The 26,300-nt window shown below is 41.8% G+C and overlaps 1 protein-coding gene across 11 annotated transcripts in view; it reads right to left on the reverse strand.

Annotated features, from left to right (window-relative positions):
* LINGO2 (leucine rich repeat and Ig domain containing 2) overlaps positions 1-26,300 on the reverse strand; it is a 2,318,940-nt gene that overhangs the window by 904,836 nt on the left and 1,387,804 nt on the right. For all 11 annotated transcript variants that reach the window (XR_012231562.1, XR_012231559.1, XR_012231563.1 and 8 more), the window contains exon 5: positions 13,309-13,467. The gene's annotated coding sequence lies outside the window, so the exon portion shown is untranslated. The remainder of the gene's footprint in view (positions 1-13,308; positions 13,468-26,300) is intronic.

Raw genomic sequence — 26,300 nt, forward strand, 5'->3', positions numbered from 1 at the left:
TCGTCTGAACCCGCTGGGTCCACGCATTCACAGGATCGCCAATCACTAGTTATGAATGGACAGCTGTACTTACTACCTGCGCCACTTTACTTGAAATGGTGGAGAAAAAAATTGCTGACTTTCTCAGCAGCTGCTTGGGAAAATGTAACAATGATTACACTTTAATAGCTATTTCATCTTACAAGGAAATATTGTAACTCATTCAACTTACATTAAGTATATACAAATGTACTACTTTATTATAAAAGCACCAATACATTAGTAATGTTTGACTGTTAAAGCTGCCAGCTTATAAAATATCTTACAGTAAAACATGATGTTATTGCCTAATTATCATCTTTCCATGGTGAAGACAGAATATAAAAATGAGCAATCAGCTCTCAGGATTTTTGTGCATTTTATTGAAATGTCATGATTTAGAGAATGATTGTGATAAAAGGAAATGGCAACTATCTAATTGCACCACACTCTTAGCTCTTTTACTCACTTTTCCCATGATCCAGGCATTAATCACACAGTGTATTTATTGCAATTATGAGGTAAAAAAATAGGCCTGCATTGGATATTTATATACTGTACATCAAGTATGGCACTAAATTATGGAGGTTACCATGAACAATGCTCTGACTATAATTCCCATCAAAAACTTGGAGAGGATACTGTACAATAAAAAGTGAATAATAGCGTTATTAAAAAAAACTGTATGCATTGAGGTATCAGTAAATGGAATAGCTCAAACCTGTCACCTCATTTTTCGCATATAAGCTGCTGCCATTGCCATTAGGGGCTTATCTACAGCACTCTGTAATGCTGTAGATAAGCCCCCAATGTAACCTGAAAGATAAGAAAAAGAAGTTAGATTATACTCACCCAGGGGCGGTCTGGTGTGGTCCAGGTCCTAAGGGTGTCGCATGTCCGGGTCCGGTACCCCCCATCTTCATGCGATGAATTCCTCTTCCTTGCTTCTGTCGCGGCTCTTGCGCAGATGTTATTCTCTGCCTTGTTGAACGAAGAGAAAAGTACTGCAGTGCGCAGGTGCCGGGAAAGGTCAGAGAGGCCCGTCGCCTTTGCACTGCAGTACTTGGCTCTGCCCTCAACAGGGCAAATCAGTACGCCTGCACAGGAGTAGCGACAGGAGCAAGGAAGAGGACGTCATTGTATGAAGATGGGGGGTGCCGGACGCGGTCCCGTGACACCCATCGGATCAGACAGCCCCTGGGTGAGTATAATCTAATTTGTTTTTCTTATCTTTCAGGTTACATCAAGGGGCTAATGTACAGCATTACAGAATACTGTAGATAAGCCCCTAATGGTGGTGGCCGCAGCTTATATGCGAAAAATTAGGTGACAGGTTTCCTTTAATTTTAAAATAATATTATCCACAATGGCGCTATAAACTCCCTACTCCCTAAGCAGCAATCTATGTGACAAATCCACCTGTCAGCTGTATTACCAAAATAAATGTTTGCATTTTTGAAAATAAACAAAACAATTGTCACAAACCATATAAGTTAATGTACCCTATATAAGTCACAGATTAACAATATACAACTTTATCAACTAGTACATATATTCAGTAAAAAACCTCTCTGTTTCTATGTTGTCCAGCAGATTTGCAATAAAACTCAGTGGTTGCTCAAAAAAGGAATGAAATCGCATACATTGACTGCAATCACGGTTTCATGCTCACAATTATTCAAACTGCAGTCATGGTATCTTAGTGTGTACTAAGTACTTGGTACCTGGCTGTGTGTTGTCAAGTCCAGTTAGTTCATTGCACGTTCTCTGTGTGTTTCTGACAAATAGATGGTCTGTAATGTGAGGTGTAGTAGGGCTTCTCAAAACAGCAGTTGGGGATCTAAATCTGCAATCAATGGCAGCACCCCAACTGATGGTGCATGTCGGATGGAAACGCTGATACTGTAGTTGAAGCTCAAAGTAGATCAGTCACCAGTGGAGCAGAGCGTTGTATGACGTTGCATTACTGCTACAAATCATTTAGTGATTTAGGGCGGCACGGTGGCTCAGTGGTTAGCGCTGCAGCCTTGCAGCGCTGGGGTCCTGGGTTCAAATCCCACCAAGGACAACATCTGCAAGGAGTTTGTATGTTCTCCCTGTGTTTGCGTGGGTTTCCTCCGGGCACTCCGGTTTCCTCCCCATCGGGGACAGTGATGATGATGTGTGCAAAATGTAAAGCGCTGCGGAATATGTTAGCGCTATATAAAAATAAAGATTATTATTTAGTCTTAAAAACTATGCTCTGCTCCCCTAGTGATTGATCTACTTTGAGCTGCAACAATCAGCATTTCCATCGGACGTGCGCCACCGGCTAAGTGGGTTGACGCCATGGACTGGAAGATTCAGATGCTAAACTGTAGTTTTGAGAAGCCCTGCTACACCCACATACCAGACCAACTATTTGTCAGAAACACCCGGGGAATGTGAAATTAACTAAGAGCTTGAAAACACAAGGCCAGGTATCAAGTACTTGATAGACACTATGACTGCAGTTTGAAAAAGTGTGAGCACAAATCTGTGATTGCAGTCTAAATAGATGTGATTCCATCCCTTTTATTAAGAAACCACTGACTATTGAAAATCTGCTGTTTTTTTAAAGCATGAAATAATTTGCCCTCCTATAAATATACAGTGGCATGCAAAAGTTTGGTCAAAATTACTGTTATTGTGAACAGTTAAGTAAGTTGAAGAGCAAATGATCTCTAAAAGGGCTAAAGTTAAAGATGACACATTTATTTTGTATTTAGGCAAAAAAATATATATGTACAGTTGTGGCCAAAAGTATTGACACCCCTGCAATTCTGTCAGATAATACTCAGTTTCTTCCTGAAAATGATTGCAAACACAAATTCTTTGGTATTATTATCTTCATTTAATTTGTCTTAAATGAAAAAACACAAAAGAGATTGAAGCAAAAAGCAAAATATTGATCATTTCACACAAAACTCCAAAAATGGGCCAGACAAAAGTATTGGCACCCTCAGTCTAACACTTGGTTGCACAACCTTTAGCCAAAATAACTGCGACCAACAGCTTCCGGTAACCATCATTGAGTTTCTTACAATGCTCTGCTGGAATTTTATACCATTCTTCTTTGGCAAACTGCTCCAGGTCCCTGAAATTGGAAGGGTGCCTTCTCCAAACTGCCATTTTTAGATCTCTCCACAGGTGTTCTATGGGATTCAGGTCTGGACTCATTGCTGGCCACCTTAGAAGTCTCCAGTGCTTTCTCTCAAACCATTTCCTACTGTTTTTTGAAGTGTGTTTTGGGTCATTGTCCTGCTGGAAGACCCATGACCTCTGAGGGAGACCCAGCTTTCTCACACTGGACCCTACATTATGCTGCAAAATTTGTTGGTAGTCTTCAGACTTCATAATGCCATGCACACGGTCAAGCAGTCCAGTGCCAGAGGCAGCAAAGCAACCCCAAAACATCAGGGAACCTCCGCCATGTTTGACTGTAGGGACCGTGTTCTTTTCTTTGAATGCCTCTTTTTTTCTCCTGTAAACTCTATGTTGATGTCTTTGCCCAAAAAGCTCTACTTTTGTCTCATCTGACCAGAGAACATTCTTCCAAAACGTTTTAGGCTTTTTCAGGTAAGTTTTGGCAAACTCCAGCCTTGCTTTTTTATGTCTCAGGGTAAGAAGTGGGGTCTTCCTGGGTCTCCTACCATACAGTCCCTTTTCATTCAGATGCCGACGGATAATACGGGTTGACACTGTTGTACCCTCAGACTGCAGGACAGCTTGAACTTGTTTGGATGTTAGTCGAGGTTCTTTATCCAACATCCACACAATCTTGCGTTGAAATCTCTTGTCAATTTTTCTTTTCCGTCCACATCTAGGGAGGTTAGCCACAGTGCCATGGGCTTTAAACTTCTTGATGACACTGCGCACGGTAGACACAGGAGCATTCAGGTCTTTGGAGATGGACTTGTAGCCTTGAGATTGCTCATGCTTCCTCACAATTTGGTTTCTCAAGTCCTCAGACAGTTCTTTGGTCTTCTTTCTTTTCTCCATGCTCAATGTGGTGCACACAAGGACACAGGACAGAGGTTGAGTCAACTTTAATCCATGTCAACTGGCTGCAAGTGTGATTTAGTTATTGCCAACACCTGTTAGGTGCCACAGGTAAGTTACAGGTGCTGTTAGTTACACAAATTAGAGAAGCATCACATGATTTTTCGAACAGTGCAAATACTTTTGTCCACCCTCTTTTTTTATGTTTGGTGTGGAATTATGTCCAATTTGGCTTTAGGACAATTCTTTTTGTGTTTTTTTATTTAAGACAAATTTAGATAATAATACCAAAGAATTTGTGTTTGCAATCATTTTCAGGAAGAAACTGAGTATTATCTGACAGAATTGCAGGGGTGTCAATACTTTTGGCCACAACTGTATATATATACTGCTCAAAAAAATAAAGGGTACACTTAAACAACAAAATGTAACTCCAAGTCAGTCGCACTTCTGTGAAATCAACACTGATTGTGATTCAATTTCTCCTGCTGTTGTGCCAATGGAATAAACAACTGGTAGAAATGATAGGAAGGTCAGTAACATCCATATGTCGGCTCAGTAAGAGTGTCTAGTGTTCCCTTTATTTTTTTGAGCAGTATATGTCATTTTTTACATTTGGACAACCTCTGAGATTTGTGTTTTCAGTTAAATTTGACCAAGGTTTCAGACACTAGTCTGTTAGGGTTATGGCTTATTCACCATCATTTTTAGGAAAGGCCAGATGATGCAAATTTCCCAGCTTTATAAAAATCCAGCCTCCTCTAACCTTGTGCCAAAAGAAAGCAGCCATGGGTTCTTATAAGAAGCTGCCTAGCCCTCTGAAAATGAAAATGGTGGAGGCCCACAAAGCAGGAGAAGGATATAAGAAGCTTATTATTATTTATTTATATAGCACCATTGACTCCATGGTGCTGTACATGAGAAGGGTTACATGCAAATTACAGATATCACTTACAGTAAACAAACTTACAATCACAGACTGATATAGAGGGAAGAGAGGACTCTGCCCTTTCGGACTTACATTCAACAGGATGGTGGGGAAGGAGACAGTAGTTTGGGGGTTGCAGCAGCTCCAGTGATGGTGAGGCGGTAGCTCCAGTAGTGGTGAGGGGGCAGCGGGGATCATTGCAGGTTGTAGGCTTTCCTGAAGAGATGGGTTTTCAGGTTCTGTCTGAAAGATCCGAGTGTGGTTGATAGCCGGATGTGTTGGGGCAAAGAATTCCAGAGGATTGGGGCTATTCGGGAGAAGTCATGGAGGCGGTTGGGTGAGGAGCGAATAAGTGTGGAGGAGGGAAGGAGGACTTGGGAGGACCGGAGATTACATGAGGGAAGGTATCGGGAGATTAATTCAGAGATATATGGAGGAGACAGGTTGTAGATGGCCTTGTAGGTCATTATTAGTAATTTGAATTTGATACGCTGAGGGAATGGGAGCCATTGAAGAGATTTGCAGAGGGGAGAAGCCACATTGTCGGACCGTTCCCCCTCTCAGCAAAGCATTCTCAAGTTGCCCTTTCCTCATTGGAGGTCAGCATAAGGTCTGGAAGACCAAGCAATATTTCAGTGAGAGCTGCTCTTAGGATTGCTAGAGAGGCAAATCAGAACCCATTGTCTCAATTTTTTGTGAATCTGGGTCTGAGTGAGGGCTTATTTTTTGCGTGCTGAGATGATGTTTTTATTGATACCATGGGGTAGATGTGATCTCTTGATCACCTATTATTGCATTTTATTGCAATGTTGCAGCGACCAAAAAAAAACCGATTGGATTAATTCTTTATATTTATTGACAGATCAACTGATTCTGAATGAGACAATGCCAAATATGTGTTTATTTTTTTTTTACTTTTATTTTGAATGGGCAAAAGGGGGGTGATTTGAACTTTTATAAATTTTAATTGTTTTAATATTTTTAAAAACTATTTATTTTTATTTGCTTCAAGAGTCTCCATGGGAGAATAGAGCTGTGATCATCTGATCGCTTGTGTTACACATAACAGGGCTGCTATGTGGATCACGATTTCACCTGCGGAAATAGGGCACATGACAGTTGATCAGGAAAGCTGTCAGGTGCCGGAAAAGGTGCAGACTCATCACCGTAGGTCGCACCAAAGAGGGGGAGGTGTCCTATGATGGACATAGGTCGTTAAGGGATTAAGTATGTATTTTTCACCTGACTTGCACACATTTGACAATACCTCTATTCATGCCACTAAAAAACTTCAAACCTACATATGACAACTTTGGTGGAAAACCTGTGCCTATACTGTGTTGTATAATTGAATAATTACAAGTGATTTATAAAAATTATGCTTGCAATATTACTTAAACTGTTGCCTGATAAGAATAAAAATAGTTTTAGAATATTTTAATTTGACATTCAAAGAGCATCGATAACATAAAGGCATTTAGCTTTCATTAATGAAAAAAAATAATAAATAAAAGATCAATACAGTTCTTTGCCATTAGATTTTCCCTATTTTGTATGCAGTTAATTATGCAAAGAGCAAATGGTCTTTGCCGCTGGCAGTTTGTGACTTTTGCATATTTTTATTTTCGCCAATCATTTCCTTAATATTCAGGCAGTGAGTGGAAATTTTACACGCTATTAGTCACTTACCTGAGTGCTCACATTTCAATAATACACAACTGAAGTATTATTTGTATTGAAAATGTTATATTAGAATACTTTCTAACATTTGTCTCTGCACAAAGTCTGTCCTGTCCTGACCTTACATACAGCTTAGTTAGGTTGCCAAGGGCATAATTTTAGGAGACGTGCATAAAAATAGGAATATGGAATTTTTCTTATTGCAAACTGCTGGAAATGGTCTGTTGGCCAATAAAACACTATTTATAGTGCCAATAAACTAGCATAAAAAATGTACCACAGAAATTTATATTTACAGTTGGTCATAGGTGGTCTTATGTGTAGCTTAACCACATTGCAATAATCTTTCCCAATGCATTTAACTTTAATTTTAAAATAAGTGTCTGCAAAAAAACAACCAAGCACCTTAATGTCATCATAATTATAACAATAATAATAATTATTATTATTATTTATTTATATAGCACCATTAATTCCATGGCGCTGTACATGAGACGGGGTCACATCAAAATACATATATCACTTAGAGTAAACAAAGCTAAAATTGACAAACTGGTACAGAGGGAAGCGGACCCTGCCCTTCCAGGCTTACATTCTACAGGATTATGGGGAAGGAGACAGTAGGTCGAAGGTTGCAGTGCCTCCGATAATGTTGAGGTGTCCGTGTGGTCATTACAGGTTGCAAGCTTTTTTGAAGAGATGGGTTTTCAGGTTCCGTTTGAAGGAACCAAATGTACTGGATAAGCAGATGTGTTGGGGCATTGGAGCACAGAATTCCAGAGGATGGGGGATATTCAGGAGAAGTCTTGGAGGCGATTGGGTGAGGAGCAAATAAGCATGGAGGAAAGACGAAGGTCTTGGGAGGACAGGAGATTATGTGAGGGAAGATATTGAGAGATTAGTTTGGAAATATGCGGAGGATAAACGTTATGGGTTGCTTTTTAGGTCAGTGTTAGTAGTTTAAACTGGATATGCTGGGAAACTGGGAGCCAGTGAAGGGATTTGCAAAGAGGGGAAGCAAGGGTGTAGCGAGGAGAGAGGTTAATTAGTCAGGCAGCAGAGTAAAAGATGGACTGGAGGGGTGCGAGAGTGTTGGAAGGTAGGCCACAGAGGAGGATGTTTCAGTTATCGAGGCAGGAGATGATTAGGGAATGCGCAAGCATTTTGGTAGACTGAGGGACCCGAAAAGAGAGGGGGCGAGAAGAAGAGGTAGTATGGGAGTAGGAAATGCTAAATGTGCAGTTGGTAAAATATGAGAAGATCCAGGATAGGGCAAGGTCTTTGACACCAAAGGAAGAGAGGATCTGTAGTCAACCGTGTCGAAGGCAGAGGACTGGATCATAATATATTTTTATAGTCGGCAGAGCTCTATTTTTCTAAGTCCCCGGTATAGACATATTGTGGATGAAAAATATGACATGCTTGCTACTTGCAGATACCGCTAGAGAGGTTTTAGTAGTTACAGTTAGAGTTGAGCGACTTTGGTCGGAACGGGTTTCATGAAACAAAATTCATCCACTCAATGCCGACTTTTATTCTCCATTGACTTGCATTGGGGTCGGGTTTCGAACGAAACTCCAACTTTTTTTGCCCTAGTCGGAGCAGTTTCATCTGAAACAAATTTTGTTTCATGAAACCCAATCTGACCAAAGTCGCTCAACTCTAGTTACAGTGCTTTGGAAAATTATTCTTACCCTATGAACTTTCCTCATTATTTCATCTTATACCCACAAACTTAAATGGTTTTTAGTTAGATTTTATGTGATATATCAAAACAAAGCAGCAAGTATTTGTGAAGTGTACAAGAAATGATACATGTTTAATTATTTTAAAAATATAATTCTGAAAATTGTGACTTTTGTCTGTATTCAGTCCTCCTGAGTCGATACTTTGTAGGACGACCTCTCGCTGTAATCATTGCTGCAAGTCTTTTCAGATATTTCTCTAGCAGTTGTGCATATCTAGAGGTAGAAATTTTCCTCTATTCTTTGAATACTATCTCTAGCTCAGTGAGATTGGATGAAGAGCAAATGTGAACAGCAATTTTCAAGTCTTGCAACAGATCCTCAATGGGATTTAGGTCTGGACTGTGACTGGGCCATTCACACACAAATATGCTTTGATCTAAACAATTGCATTGTAGCTCTAGCAGTATGCTTAGGGTCATTGTCCTTCTGAAAGGTGAATCTATGCCCCAGTCTCAAGTCTTTTGCCATCTCTAACAAATGTTGCTGTGTATTTAGCTCTATCCATCTTCAACTACGACCAGCTTCCCTCTCCCTGTCCAAAAAAGGTTTGATCCCAACAGTTGACTTTGTTTGACACTGAGGAGGGTGTTTTCAGGGTGATATGCAGTGCTAAATTTCGGTCACACATAGCATTTTGCATTTCATCCAAAAAATTCTACAATGGTATCATCTGACCACAGTTACTGTCTTCTTCCTCATGCTAACTGTGTCACCTACATGGCTTTTTGCAAACTGCAAAAGGGATTTCTTGTGACTTACTTTCAAAAATTGCTTTCTTCTTTCCACTCTTCCATAAAGGTCAGATTTGTAGAGTATATGACTAATAGTTGTCTTTTGGACTTATTTTTCTACATGAGCTGTAGATCTCAGTAATTTCTCCAGAGTGACCATAAGCCTCTTGGCTTCTTCTCTGTTTAGTTCTCTCCTTGCTTGGGATGTCAGTTTAGGTGGACACTCATGTCTTGGTAGGCTTGCAGATGTGGCATACTGTTTTCATTTTTGCATGATGTTCAGAACTTGGTCAATTTTTTTTATACCCTAACCCTGCTTTACCCTTCTCCACATTGTTATCTCTGACCTGTTTTTATGTGTTGCATGGTTCTCATGATGCCGTTTGATCCCTAATGTTCCTTAACAAACCTTTGAGGCCTTCACAGAACAGCTGTAGTTATACTGAGAATGAATAACATATAGGTGGACTCAATTTACTAATTATGTGACATCTGGAGACAATTGGTCACTAAGGATTTTATTCAGTAGTATCAGATTACAAGGGCCTAAATACAAATGCAAGTCAAAATTTTCAGATTTATGTTTTTAAAATAACTCGAAAAAGATGTATTATTTCCTTTACACTTGACAAATATGTCCTATTTTGTGTTGTTATATCACATAAAATCTCAATAAAATATGTTTAAGATTGTAGGTAAACATGAAAAAAAGTTGAACTGTTTATGGGTTATGACTATTTTATCAAGGCACTGTAACTGTACAGCAAGTTATTAGTGCGTTTAATGTGTAACAGAAGGAAAAGGCCTTAACAAAACAAGTCAGATCACAAATGCACAGGAAGGATGTAGCAGACCCCCATTATAAAGGCAGGGGCAGCACTGGTGCAAACTACTGATTAAAGCAGCCACTCATGTTGCTGTTTTTAAATTAGTGTTAAGACTCACAAGTATGAGGACCCTTGGCTTGGGTTGCGAGCTTATCTATTTTGGCCAAAATATCAACCAATACCTCATTTAATGTATCTATTTATATAATTGCCTTGCAATGTTTTCATTTCCCGTTCTGTCCAGATGTCACCGTATCCCAGAATTCCAAGTGGAGGAAGTTCACCGACTGCCATATTGGGACACCTAAGTGATGGGTGTCTCAATATAGAAACTGCTGCTGGTACCAAACTATTGTGTGGTACTACCAGCGCAACACCGTTGCACCACACACTCACTTACACTCACAGTCACACTCACACTCACACAGCCTCTTACACGGTACCTCCAGCGGAACATCGTCACACAGCGCCTGCGCGAATTCCACGCAGGCACAGTGAATCATTCGGCTGATCCCGGTGGCAGATGCACAACATGTCTACAGGCAAAGGAAGCCGGTCACATTAAAGGGGTTTTCCCACAAACGAAGCTTCATTTTAAAAATTGTCTGTGTCTGATCATGTAAGGAGCATACCACATCTCCTGGGCAGGGGAGGAAGCAAAAGGCAATACTGACATTACAGCAGGAGATCATAGAGGATTCATTTTGTAAGGTAAAATATTTCACTGACTGTTTTTAAACAATTTTTTACCTCACAAAATGTATTCTCTGCGATCCCCTGCTGCAATGTCACTATTGTCTTTTGCTTCCTCCCCTGCCCAGGAGCTGTGGTATGTTCTGTACACGTTCAGACACAGGGGTGAGAGAGACAAAGCACAGGGAGGAGACAGCTCAAATGGGACAGCACATGAGGGGAGAACACAGCACAGGAAGGAGAGAGACAGCAGACAAGGGGGATAGCACATGGCGTAGACAGGTCAAAGAAGAGAGCATAGATGGCAGAAGTCAGCACATGAGGAAAGAGAGAGTGGATAGGTGGATGAGCACATGGGGGGAGAGATTCTCAACGCTGCAAAGCCTGCCCCCATCGTGACATTACCGCCCTCTCATCGGGCCGCCATCTAGTTTATCGTATGCATTATTTTTTTCATCTTTTATTGCACTTTTTACCATTTTTTTGCATGATGCAGCCAGGCCCCTTTTTGTTGGTTGAGTGTATTTGGGCATCTTTCTTTGTAGGGTGTACTCATATAGTGCTGGGCAGCCCACTTAACATAATATTATGGGCGTCATTAATTGGCTGTGCATCACACGTACCTGTGTGACTGGCGTTCTACTCAAGCCTCATTTGTGTGCATTTTTTCTGCTAGGCAGCCACCCCCTCCATAATTTCCCAGGTGAGTGGGTGGCTGTTTTTATCAGAAGTTTGCCCATGTGCTGCCCCTGCCTTCATAATGGGTGTCTGCTGCATCCTGCCTGTGCATGTGTGATCTGACTGGTGTAGGTAAGGCCTTTTCCTTCTGGTATATTTCTCTGAATTTTTCTATGTTGCTGTGTGTGTGAGTTGACTGTATGTCTCATCTGAATCATGTTTATGCTAGATCTGTGTCTGAGAAAATTGAGCTATGATTATAATAAAATAAATAATGATTATTTGATTTCTATATTGCGACAATATTTCTCAGCACTTTATAAACTAGTGGAGACATATGTGTGGTATAGTAAGAATTTAAACAGCACAAAATGTTCTAATTGACATGGTTAAGCCAATTTAGATTGACATTTCTGTCTGTTGCTGCATTGAGGGGTTATTCCCAGGGTCTTATAGCTGTCCTAGCTAAAGGACCTGCAACTATTTCCAGACCAAATGTCCTCCAGCTCTTGTCTCATTTGGTGAAACCTGCACCTATGATATACATTAGACTTAAATGCATGTGACGGAAATATCTTTTTACAAAAAATTTATTAAGTAGCTTTGTCTTCTGATATTCACTGCAGATTTTGAAGATGAAAAGCATGTTCTCATGCATTCATTAGAAATATCATACAGCTCCTATGCATACCTATATGCTTCCATAGTTATATACAAAAAAGAACCAGAGGTATTCTGCAGATCCAGCAGCCGTGTGTTATTCTTCCTGTCCTTTATTTTTGTTAACCTTCAAGTGCAAGTCAAATGAGAAAATGCCCATAAGGTTTGTTTGTGATAATCACTGACGCAGAAGGTCTGTATGGGTGCTGCATACTCACATCAATCATTTACTGCTAAAATGTTAGGAGTCAGATTTCGGCCATTGCCAGGCAGGAATCTAGACATGCTGCAGTCTCCTGCTCTGTGTTTAATGCAAAGGAGATTGCAGAGGAGATTGCTTTACAGCAACTCTCTCCGGAGGCTAAGTCCTTCGTCCCTTCTTCTGAGCATGCTCATGGAATAAGCTCCCATTGGAGTTCAGGAGTCAGGTGCTCAGGTCCTGCTCCTGATTCCATTGGTTCAGCCCAGGGCTCTGGGGACTTCCGGAAGGTCCCGTTCACTATAAAAAGTGCGCATGGCTGTTCCGCCATGCGCTAGTATTTTTCATACTTGCTGCTGTATGTTTGCTGATGGATGCTTGGACTGGTGACTGACTTATTAAGAAACCCCTTCCCTCTGATAATACGATTGTGTGAGTGTTTGGGTTCAGCCAGTAGCAGCGCTAGCGCCAGCGCGCCTATGCTCCATCTACCTCAGCAGCTAGCGTCCTGCATCGCGCTTGCAATTTAGCGGTGCCATCTCTGCGGCACAGTTTACGCCACCCTGCGCTTGCAGTCCTGCCCGGCATTCGCAGTTGCGACGCCACTCACACGTCCAGTTACGGTAGGTCCTTTCGGATGTAGTGACGTTATTTTTATAACTACTCTGGTGACCGGTTACTGCATGTGTGCTGCTGAGTACCTGTGTTAACAGGCTCAGCATTTTCTGTTCCATTGTCTGCCATTGCAGCTCTGTGTCCATAACAGAGACTGCTAATTTGCACCTGGGTGATATCCAACCCTGTGCATATTAGCGCCATAGTGCTCTGCATCTTCTAGCTGCGGTTTTTTTACCATCCAACGCACGGTGGACCCCGAGTGGCGAAGGCACTTTATTTATATTTTTTATTTAGTGTCTTCCGCCACTCCTAACATAAACATGTTTTGACACTGTAGACTAGTGATCTAAAACTTGAGACTGTTTGCAAAACTGCCAAAAACCACCAGAACATACTGGGAATTACAGTTTTGTAATAGTCACCAAAAGTGCCACATCTTCTGCATTTTAAAACTATGTACATGATATATAAGGACAAATGCATACAAAACATTTGAAAAATGACTTACCAAATACTTTTGCTCTAAAAATCCCTTCTCTCTTTTCGATTATACAAAGCGTTTGGCCACTGTGTGAAATCAAAGCACATGACTTGATCATGATAACACCAGCTTGTCAAGCACGGATTCATCATTCATGATTCCACTCTCAGCGTAGTCAAAACGAATCTGCAACAACACACGTTACCGCATTTTAATTGGAAATTAGTTAAGTGCTTACTTGTATCAAGAAAACATCAAACACTGATCAATAAGAACGACATCATAAGATGCAGCATGGACAAAGGATGAACAACCCTTGACTTGTGGATAATCGATAGAGGTGGGATCTTTGGTTTGGCCAAATTGCTTTATAACAGGGTCATGATTCATAGAGGCTGATCACTTAAGATAAACACATCCACAACAAGTAATACTGATATTTAGAAAAAGATTCATCATGAAAATGGCTCGTTTGGTGTTAACAAATGAAAAAAAGTCAATTATGCCATAAATAATCAACTAAAAAGAAAGGCCATACATAAACCAGAAATAAGAGAACCTAGATTCAATGCTAAAAGAAAATAAAAACACGGTAAAGAAAGTTATTAATCACGTCTCTTATAATCTTGTATATTTTCAGTCCTAATCCCTTTGTGAATATTCTTGCATCAAGTGAACTGTGACAATATAAACCTGAAACATTTTTCATTGTTCATTATTTAGTTCATGAGGACATGCAAAAAAAAAAGAAAAGATGGACAATATTAATGAGAACACCATCTCGGAAAATAAATTTTTACTACTTTCTTCTTTCTTAATTTTAATTTTCTCTAAGTTAACCAGGGGCAAAACCATTGTTTTGAATGCAATCGATCACTTCAGGATGCATGCGTTGAATCCAAATATTCAGGTTCTTTCATTGAAATGTATCAGTGGTGGAGACTTTTGTAAAGTTTTTGTTCTATCATAATTAAACTTTTCTAATAAATATGTTTCTGATATTTCATGGAGGAACGAGCACGTTTAGACCTTGCAAGAAAATACTATTGATTTTATTAGGTCTCATGTAATGCTTCATTTATTCTGGTGGTATTGAATTCTTGCTCTTAGGTTCCCCTGAAGATTACAGCTGGTGGATAGGAGTCTTAACAGCACAACCTTGAGCAATCAGCCATTTTTCATGGTGAGCATCTTTCAGAAAGAGATGGTTCTTCTAACCCTAACTGGAACAATAAATTAAAATGAAACCTAACAAATGAAGTAGGCAGATATATCATATTCTAAAATTGATACCAAGCTGTGTTTAATAACATTCACAATGGATATGTAGATGAAATTATTAAACAGAAGATGGTTCAGGTCTTTCCAATACGCTGTTTTGCTCAACTGGCGTAGATGTATATAAAGCGAAATAATTACTGTACTTGAACTACGTTGCAATATCTATTACAAAAACTGAAAAGCTTGCAACAATCTTAATATTGTACAGTGAGCTCACAGCAGGGTGTTAGTATGAAAATACCAGATTGACGATAGGGAGTGCTTTAGCCAGTCATTATAATATGCTTGCCCCATGCGGTGAGGCACAAGGCCAAAGACTTAATGAGAATTTTGTCTCGACCATTAAAGTTAAACCCTACCGAGTTTTAATGCTTCTATAACAACATATTTATTAGTTTTCTCGCTACTGTTTAATTTTAAATAATTTGAATCTTTTTATTCTTCAAAAGAAAAGATGCATTCGGGGCAGATGCATCGATCTAAGACTAGGCCAAGGCAATAAAATTAATTTGGAAAGTTGCATTTAAGATTTGCAAAAAAATGTATAAATAAATAATTTAATTTAAAAAAAAGACGTTGTAGTCAGCCGGTAACGCAAACAAGATTTAATTTGCTCAGCAGTTTTGCTGGAAAATGTAGTCACTTTGTTTAAGTCAACAAACAGGTGTATAAAATAAGAGGCATTTTTCATGCCTAAATTTTGTAGTCGTAAATGTACAGATGTAGAGAGCGTAATTTTCTAAGCGAGGTTACATCTGCATATGCTAAACACCATCTGTCGAGGTAGAGCATGCTGTAGAAATGCTCAATAGTTTTGTTTTTGGATTGGACACAGATACTTATTCAGAGAATGAGCATTAACTCATCTGAATTGGAAAGTATATACAAATGAAGATATGCTGAATCAGTTATACTGACCATTTGGTTATTAAGACAGTCCATGACATGAAGAAACATATAGTCATAGGCATTTACGCCAAAATTATTATACAAATATGGCATTATACATTAAATATAATAATCTTATACAACTTGGTGTAAAGTAAATAGAACTTTGTTGGTTGATAAAGTTCATGATCATTATTCCGGTGAAGTTCAAACTGCTCTCAGTTCACTGCTGTTTATTGATAATGAAATCCAAAATCATGTTAACATCCAAGTTGCTCAGAACGTTTTCTTTCATGATTTGCTTTATTTTAACTAAAGCAGAGGTCTGACAACCCAATTGATATAAAAAGAGGCTCCTACTGGGTGCAACTAGGTAAATAATTTGTCATGGATGGCACTGTAAAGGCGGAATTGTGATTGGAAGGAGATCACTATGCCTGGAAATATCAAGTGGGTTTTCTTTTTTCTTTATAGTGTTTCTGTGTCATCGCTCACCTCTCTGGCTGCCCTACTGCCTACCATCCGGTATTCAGGTCCTCTACTTTCCATTGCGGCATGCCAAATCACCAACCTTGTTTCTATAGGCTAGAAAGTCCAACCTTGCTCATACCTTGGTTTCTCTGCGAGGCCTGACCACAACATGAAGTTCTGGCCTACAGCTATGAGGTTGGAAATATGGTATGAGTCGATGATTAGACGAGGTTCTGTGGACCGGATGATGGGCAGTGAGCTCAGTGAGTGGCCAGATAGGTGAGTGGTGCGGTATTATTTATTTTTTTATCTTTTACAGTTTATCGGCCCTCTAGGGTATAGCTACGGTAAATTGAAGCAAGCCGGTTAACATTTTTCTGAATTCACATGGAGAGAATTTAAAAAAAAACACTGTATTCTGGAGAAAATATTTTTGTTTTTATCTAAGTAAAATTAAATTTAATTGAAATAAATTTGGTAATCTTCATTTCTCAATATTTTCCCATGAATACAAACTTAATACACGCAAAAAATAAACAAAATGTAATTAACTTTAGTAGATAAAACATCATGATATTATGGCTACTGCTCATTCCTATAGTGTTTATGAACAGAACAATATCTTACATATTATGCTTATAAATAAGCAAGTTAAGTATTGGAATCTGCATTCACTTGATGTATGCAATGTGAAGCAATCAAATGCTTAATTAGAAACGCATTAAACGGAATGTAAGCAATAAACAAATATACACGAAGGCAATTCATAGATTAGATCAATATATAGTGTAATGATCACTGGTGTAGGAAATTCATTACATGGGTTTGCAGTAAACAGGTCAAGGCTATTAAAAGTCGAGTCATATGAATTTTCTCTGAGATAAAATACTGATAGGAATCCGCTATACTTAGACCAATGTCAAAGCTTTCAATTCTTTGCAGCTAATAAAACAGATAGCATGATCTTTTCAGCCACATATTATTGAACAATATATATCCTACTTGGAAATATGTGTCATCAGCACATAGCTTACTATGCTTCAAAGTGACCTTGTCTTTTATAATCCTTTTATCAGAAATACCTCCTGACATTTCATTATTGCAACCACGAATTATCTCATTTATTCTGCAAATAACTCATTCTTATATATATTAAACAAATATTACAATCAATAACTATTTTAAGCACGTCATATGATTAACAGAAAAAATGTCCGTGTGCAATTAATTTACGTTATCACATTTCATTCATACCTATATTATTTCTTGAAATACACTCTGAGAATGTAACGCCAAGATGTAAAAGTCATGTATTTATGGCAATCGCCAGATTGACTTGCAGGCAAATGATTAAAATAATGGAAACTAAATTTTGAAAGCATCTCAATTTATTCAGTAACGAGTATGAGTGCCACATGCAGAAATGCACACACTTATATACCTTGTTATCAGTGAGATTATTAATGGCTATGCCACATTGAATGCTTTTGGACATATAAATCATCAAGATCCACTGCTGGCAGCTCCCTTGTTGACCTATGATATTCAAAATGTGCAGAAAAGTGGCTGACTGGTTAGCACTGCAGAGCTGGGGACCTGGATTCAAATCCCATCAAGGACAACATCTGCAAGGGTTTGTATGTTCTCCCCATGTTTGTGCGGGTTTCCTCCCAGTTCTCCAGTCTCCTCCCACACTTCAAAGACATACTGATAGGGGATTTAGATCATGAGCCGGATCGGTTACAGTGATGATATTGTCTGTAAAGCACTGTGGAATTAATGGCACTACATAAGTGAGTACAATAAATAAATAATAGATGGGGAACAAGTCCAGAGATGCTGCAGGCTATGGTAGCACATGATTTCCAAAAATTCATTACTTTCCATCCTGTTTTTACAGCTTAAATGTTGAGGATTGGATTTTGCATGTTTTCTATTGTGAATTGATGTTAGAAAGTTTTAAAGTCCTGGAGAAAGGGATCTACTTAACCTTCTAACACTCGCCGATACACATTTAAAAAAATGGCAGCCATTAAGGGCTTTAATGACCCCAAGCATCTCCAAATTTCCAGGGTTTCAGCTACCAGGGGTAGTTAAGACCTTGGAGGACACCATCAGGGCCGTTTTTCCGGTCCTGATCACGTGATCATCATTATTTAATGAATGACGATGATCACATAAAAAGAAATGTGCCAGCTATTAAAAACATTTCTACACTTGGTACATACTGGAGCACCCCTGTGCATACTTGACAACATATTCAAAATTATTACTTTAAGTTATCAAATTCTGTAAAGTTCCTTTTGGCTAACCCCCCCAAGGGTGGTTTGCACGTTCATGACCGGGCCAATTTTTACAATTCTGACCACTGTCCCTTTATGAGGTAATAACTCTGAAACGCTTCCATGGATCCTGGTGATTCTGACATTCTTTTCTCATGACATATTGTACTTCATGTTAGTGGTAAAATTTCATTCAAATAACTTGCATTTATTTGTGAAAAAAATGGAAATTTGGTGAAAATTTTGAAAATTTCACAATTTTCCAACTTTGAATTTTTATGCCCTTAAATCACAGAGCTATGGCACACAAAAAACTTGATAAGTAACATTTCCCACATGTTTACTTTACATCAGCACAATTTTGGAACCAAAATTTTTTTTTGAAAGGAAGTTATAAGGGTTAAAAATTGACCAGCGATTTCTCATTTTTGCAACACCATTTTATTTTTACGGACCACATCACATTTGAAGCCACTTTGAAGGGTCTATATGATAGAAAATACCCAAAAGTGACACCATTCTAAAAACGGCACCCCTTAACCCTAGAACGCATACCTGGGGCCTCGCAGGCCTGCCAGGTTACTTGTTTTCTATTTTCTGTAAAAGTACTTTAGTTAGAATTTTGAAAATCTAGGTAATCCTCAGGTATAGTTGTTAGTAATTTCCAGTTATTCATATATTTTTATGTTACAGACATTTCGGTATAACAACCTTTTTTTGGGACTACCCCATATTCACGCACCTGGGGCCTTTTAGGCCTGTACTAGGTTTACATGTGATACTCAGTCTTTTTGTCTGTAGTGTTGTTGGTGAAGAACTTTTATGACTCTGCTATTGCTGGGAAGAATGTGGGTTCTGCATGACAACATGGTCATGTGATCTTGGAAGGGAGGCTCCCTCACAAAGTCATGTGTCTCTGACCTCATCGCAGGTCTTTTTGTCCTAATTGCTGGAGAGACTTTGAAGGAAGAAGTCAGCTTTCTTTCGTCTGGAAATAGAACCTTTCTGAGCTCCAAAACCAGAGGCTTCTACTGCACTACAAGAAAGTGATCTGTTGGAGGTAAGAGGAGGGGGGCTGCACTTTACCTGCTTTATATCGCTTGGTGTGCTGGGACCCTAACAAAGAGTCTTATCACATACTGTTTACAGTGCACAAGCCTGATTGTAATCTTTTTTTTTTTTTCTTTTTAGTTTACTGACATCTAAAATTACAATGGTACAGTCTATTTCCAGGGGATTGACTGACCATGAAATCGAGGTATTTGTTTTCAATAGTGATGAAGAAAGTGAAATTCCTTTGTCTGATGAAGAGTACATGCCACCAGCTAATGTATCAACTTCATCGTCCAGCGATTTTTCAGATGATGAAGAAGTAGTGGATCCAGCAGAACGTTCAAATAGAACATCTAAAACGAATATTTTTTGGAACAGTACTGCTGCGGCTCCTGCACGCACCCCATCACATAACATTATTAGAGTTGCTCAAGGAGCTGTCGGAATTCCCCAATTCATGTCCAAAAGAGATGTTTTCTGTAAATTTGTTTCGGATGATATTGCAGATGAGGTAGTTTTTTGTACTAACGTAGAAGGAAAACGTATCGCGTCAGGAAGAAAAAAACATGGAAAAATATAACTAAAGAAGAACTATATGCTTATATTGGCCTTACTCTTCTGGCAGGGTCAACAAAATCATCGATGTTCCAATCAGAGAGTTAATTCAGAACCCATTTGCAGATCCACACTACAAAGCTACTATGTCCATTCATAGTTATGAACTTTTGATGCCTACTATGATGGAGAGAAGCAGCATGATATGCTTATCAAGGCAAGCTACAGAGGCAATGATCCGATGTGGAATACGCTTTCTGGAACATCCAGAGCAAAGAGAAAAAAAAAGAAAGCGCTGCTATATTTGTCCAGCAAAGAAGGAAAGAAAATCGGAGCGTTTCTGTTCTACTTGCGGACAAAATGTATGCAAGGAACATTCAGCCAAAAAAAAATAATATGCGAGAATTGTCGGGGGAATATGTAAAGTTACAAATAAATATTCTTGCACCAAGTTTGCTACAACCAAAAAATGTTTTCATAAAAAAATTGTATATAGAATGCCTATATTTGGCTTGCCCGTTTACTTACTTTTTTGTTGTTTTATGCACATAATTCTGTTTTGAAATAAACACATCTTAGGCTATGTTCCCAGTAGCGCTGGGGTTCGCCAGAAGGGGATCCATAATGGATCTGACCTCCTGGTTAGTGTTGAGCATTCCGATACCGCAAGTATCGGGTATCGGCCGATATTAGCGGTATCGGAATTCCGATACTGACTTCCGATACTTTTGTCATATCGGATACCGGAATCGGAAGTTCCCATCCTGCTATCAGCCTGCTAGCTTTGATTAAGCCAATGGGAATCCTCCGAAGTGTGGGCACATCCTGTTAGGCATGTAGGCATGTTAACTATTGGCATGGCTGTGATTGGCTGCCGAAATGATGTCATGATGCACTATAAAAGCCACCGCAGCCGCCATTTCTGGTTCACTCTGCTGTGAATTCAGTTAGGGACAGGCTGCTGTAGAAGACTGTGAGGGACAGTTAGAAATAGTGATTCCACCAAACATCTAGTGCTTTACCCAGGCTACATAAACCACCACTGTAGCCTTCTTTGCCCTAGCAGCAGTGTTCACAGCTGTCTGCAAGGGCTGTGTGAGTGCAGCTCACGCTGTGGAGTGGGTCCTGCAGCCACGTCTGGTTGTAGGCTGCCCAGCGTGCCTCACTGTTGCCTCATACATCTTTTAATTTTTGAGCTGCATTTTTTACATAATTTCAATCTAGTGTGCTTCCATCCGTATCCATATACGTTGGTTGCAAACACTAGTAGTAGACAGCGGAGCCTTTCTGCAGCCTTTCAGTGCTAGTGTCCACTTTGCTGCACTGTTCACGGCTGTCTGAGAGGTCTCTGACTGTGTGTGAGTGCAGCTCACGCTGAGTAGTATGTCCTGCAGCTACGTCTGGTTGTAGGACGCTCAGCGTGCGTCAGTGCCTCACACATATTTTTATTTGAGTGCAGTTCATTTTTTCTTCTATTAGTGTGCATCCATCCGTCTCCATCTACGGTGGTTGCAAACACTATATAGGAGTACACAGCGGAGCCTTTCTGCAGCCTGTCAGTGCCAGTGCCCACTTAGCTGCACTGTTCATGGCTGTCTGAGAGGTCTCTTGACTGTGTGTGAGTGCAGCTCACGCTGAGTAGAGTGTCCTGCAGCTACGTCTGGTTGTAGGACGCTCAACGTGCGTCACTGCCTCACACATATTTGTCTTTGAGTGCAGCTCATTTTTTCTTCTCCTATTAGTGTGCATCCATCCGTATCCATCAACATTGGTTGGTTGCAAACACTATATAGGAGTAGACAGAGGAGCCTTTTTTTCTGGCTTGTGCCCTGCCGGCGCAGCCAGATTAGTATTACCCAATTATTTTGGAGCCTCATCTTTTGCATTGTAGGTTACCTGCCTGCATTGTAATAGCTCCAAAAAGTTGGTGATACTATCAGTTTCAATTCTTTGTTCACATACTTTGAGTTTGTTTCCAACAAAGAAACCACAAAAAAAGTTCACCAAACACTACATTTGGAACTTGTGTAGGCCACATCAGCTCCTATTAAAGTCTAGTCCACACACACACACTTCATAAAATTAGTGTTTCTTGTACCTGTAACCAGCTGTTCAGAAATAAGCACACTAAGGCCCCCCTTTGTACTTTTCTGCCTATCTTAAGCAGTCTGGCAAGATGAAGAAGGCAGGGAGTAAGGCGCGTGGGCGTGGGCGTGGAGTTTCAGCAGGGAGAGGACGTGGGGATTCTGCAGGGAGAGGATGTGGGGATTCTGCAGGTAGAGGACGTGGGGATTCTGGGCCTGCTGCGGGCACCAGTGGATCAGCATCCCCCAGTTTTAGCAGGCAACAGTCCTTTATGCGCAGCTTTGTAGGACCTCAACGTACCCCACTGCTGCGGGAGGAACAAATTGAAGCCATTGTCGGATGGATGGCAGCTAACGCATCGACTTCAATTACTTCCACAGCCTCTCAGGACCAGAGCACCGAAGAGCAACCATCTGTCTCTTCACCACCTGCCAAAGTGCCCAGGCAGTCAGAGAGACATGGACAGGAGCCATCACAGTCTCTACTTCTGTTCTCGGAATCTGTTGGCTTGGAAAGAGGGGGCCAGCCAAGCAGCATTCCTGAATGTGAAGAAGATGGAGTATGCAGTGATGCGCAACTTCTTTGTCCCTCTGAATCTGAAGAGGCAAGTGGGCCAGTGCCTATGGTCAGCACACCTCAGTACACATCAGATGATGACGAGACTCAGTTGCCACTTTCTGGTGAGTACGGTGCTGGCGAGACAACCCCGGAGAAGCAGCTGTTTGAAGAGGGGAGGGAAGATGATGAGGTCCTTGACCCATCATGGCGTGAGGAACAGGAAGGTGGTGGGAGCAGCTCGGAGGAAGAGATTCCCCTACCGGCCAAAACAGGAGGCAGAGGGAGGGGGAAGACTTGGTTGCCTGTACCCTCCACTTCGGCACCCGTTAGGAGCATTCCTCATTCCAAAGGCAAAACGGGCGCTCCCAAGACTTGCAGTGCGTGGTCCTTTTTTGACACAGTTGCAGATGACATTTGCTTTGTCAAATGCAAGCTGTGTCATCAGAAAGTCAAAAGAGGGAGAAATGTCAGCAACCTCAATACCACAAATATGTGGAAACATGTGCGCACCAAGCACGAGTTGGAGTTGCAGAGACACCCTGAAGACGTAGGCCAATGTACAGCACCACCTACCACCTCTTCAGTTCGTGTTGGGGCCTCTTCCTCCAGCTCACACACTGCTGGTTCGGCTTCCTCACAGTATCGCCAAGGAAGAACCTCTGCCACTGTTGTCCGGAGACCCTGTCAGATTCCACCCATAGCAGCACGTTCCCATCCATCATAGCCATCGGTAGCACAGGCATGGGATAAAAGGCGCCCTTACTCAGCAAACCATCCCCGAGCACAGTCTCTGAATGCTGGCATTGCCAAACTTCTGGCAGTTGAAATGCTGTCATTCAGGCTGGTGGACACTGACACCTTCCGGGACTTAATGGCATTGGCAGTCCCCCAATACAACATGCCCAGCCGCTTTTATTTCAGCAGGCGAGCCGTCCCTGCCCTGCAGAAACATGTTGAGGGCAAAATAAAACATGGCTACTAAACGCCGTTAGTAGCAAGGTCCACCTGACCACCGATGCGTGGACCAGTAACCATGGACAGGGACGATACCTTTCCCTCACTGCCCACTGGGTCAATGTTGTGGAGCTGAGTACAGATCTGGAGAGTGGCGCTGTACGTGTTCTTCCAACGCCACGGATTGTAGGACTCCAGTCTGTACACCTAGACTCCTCCTCCTACTCAAGTTCCTCAGAAACAGCAGAGCAGGAGCCTGTTACGACCGATATGAGCACAGCCGTGGCCAAACGTCAACAGGCTGTACTCAAATTAATTTCTTTGGGGAATCGAAGCCACACAGCGCAGGAGCTCTGGAATGCAATCAAGCAGGAGAGCGATGTGTGGTTTGGGCCAGCGAATCTCCAGCCGGGCTTGGTAGTGTGTGACAATGGCCGAAATCTGGTGGCAGCTCTTGGCCTAGGCAACCTCACACACATCCCATGTCTGGCACATGTGCTTAACTTGGTCGTGCAGAGCTTTCTGAGGGACTATCCGGATCTTGATGCACTGTTGCACAAGGTCCGCATAGAGTGCGCTCACTTGCGGCGTTCCAGCACGGCAAGATCGCGCCTCGCTGCTCTGCAGCGACGATTTGGCCTTCCGGAACATCGCATCATATGTGACCTACCCAACCAGTGGAATTCAACGTTACATATGTTGGAGCGGTTGTGTGAGCAGCAGGCAGCAGTCATGGAGTACCAGCTGCAGCAGGCGCAAACAAGTCGCACTGTGCACCATTCACACTTCAGCACCATTGAGTGGGCCTCTATGAAGGACATCTGCCTCGTTTTGCGTGCCTTCGATGAATCCACACGGATGGCGAGTGCAGATGATGCACTAGTCAGCATGACTGTCCCCCTTATCTGCCTGCTTCAACAAACACTGCAAGCACTAAGGGATGAGGTTTCGGAAGAGGTGGAGGATGAGGAGTCCCAAATGCCATCTGCTTCTGGACAGTCTGCGCTACGTGTTTCCTCACAAAGGCCTAGGCAGGGGACACTTTGTGAGGAGGATGAGGAGGAGTCGATGGAGGAGGAAGACATCTCTCCAGAGGAGGGAGGTACACAAACCTCTACTCAGTATGTACAACGAGGGAGGGGTGATGCAGAGCAGGCCGAGGTCACGCCTCAAACAGGGGACAGCGGTTCTTTGGCAGTTGGGAGTCTGCAGCACATGGTTGATTTCATGCTGCAGTGCCTGTGAAACGACCGCCGCATCGCCCACATTCTCGTTTCGGCTGATTATTGGGTGTACACCCTCCTAGATCCTCACTACCGGGACAGCGTACAAAGGCTCATACCAACGTTGAATCGGGAGCGTAAACTGCGGGAGTACGAAGAGTCACTGGTGCAGTCCATAATGTTTTCCATTCCACCCGACAGCATTGTTGCTAGTGCTTTACAAAGCAGCTCTGTGCGTCGATGCAGTGGAGGAAACTCTGCACAAAGAGGGAGCAGAGGCAGCGCCGCAGCACAAGGCAAGACCACTATGGCCCAAATGTGGCAAAGTTTTGTGTGTCCACCACAATTGTCTACACCATCAGCGAAGCCTCGAGTCAGCAGGAGGCAACGCTTCCGTCAGATGGTGTCAGACTACATGTCTTGCCCTGTCACTGTACTCCCAGATGGCTCTTCCCAATTCAAGTTTTGGGTCTCTAAGCTGGATACATGGCCAGAGCTTAGCCAGTATGCATTGGAGGTGCTGGCTTGCCCAGCTGCCAGTGTATTATCGGAACGCGTCTTTAGTGCCGCAGGTGGTGTACTAACAGACCGTCGCACGCGACTATCTTCCGATGATGTTGACCGGCTGACTTTTCTGAAAATGAACAAGGCCTGGATCTCCAAAGACTTTGCCATTCCTCTTACAGACTAAATTAGTGGTTGGCAACTGTATCCAGGTCTGCTGGTGTGTTCATTTTTCTACCACCTGAACTATAATCCCTGTGCTTCAACACAGCCAGTTGTCGCTCAGATGTGTCGTCTGCACAGAGAAACACACTAGCTCTTGTGTTAGTCGGGTTCAGTAACGCCAGCTGATCCCCTGCTGTGTGGACGGCAAAGTCACCAGCTCCATCAACATTCAAACCACTACTGATTTTTAACCGTGCCCAACTTAGGTCTCTGGCTCCACTGTCTCTACTATTTCCCCTGGCCTCCAACCCCGCCATCTACATCTCTGAAGTGGCGTCAGCACAATCTACACTTGTTCCTGTGTTCCTGTGGCTCAGTCCCATCAGTTTATCCCCTGATGTGTGTCCGGCAAGGTCTCCTGCTCTGTCCACATTCCCATAACCAGTAGTGGGAATGAGGACAGAGCTGGCGAACTTGCCAGACAAACATCAGGGGATCAACTGACGGGACTGAGCACCAGTAACACAGGAACAAGTGTAGATTGTGCTGACGCCACTTCAGAGATGTAGCTGGCGGGGTTGGAGGCCAGGGTAAATAGTAGAGACAGTGGAGCCAGAGGCCTAAGTGGAGCATGGTTAGAATCAGTAGTAGTCAACAACCTCCATAAAAACCGCTGCCCATTGGCCTCTGCATGCGGCATGCGTAATCCTGGGCTCCAACAGCGTCAGTTGGTGTTCAGAAGTGTCGTCTCCACAGAGTCAAACACATTCGTTCAAGTGTTAGTGGGGTTCAGCACTGCCAGCTGTTCCCCTGCTGTGGAGATGGCAAGTCTCCTGCTGCCTACACCTGCCAAAATCCAGTAGGCCACAGCCTGCTCCACGCCTGATCCTAGGCTCCAACAGCGTCAGTTGGTGTTCAGAAGTGTCGTCTCCACAGAGCCAAACACATTCGTTCAAGTGTTAGTGGGGTTCAGCACTGCCAGCTGTTCCCCTGCTGTGGA

Source organism: Dendrobates tinctorius, unplaced genomic scaffold (assembly GCF_039654945.1).
Source record: "Dendrobates tinctorius isolate UK_male_01 unplaced genomic scaffold, ASM3965494v1 ptg000031l, whole genome shotgun sequence".
Lineage (NCBI taxonomy): Eukaryota > Metazoa > Chordata > Amphibia > Anura > Dendrobatidae > Dendrobates > Dendrobates tinctorius.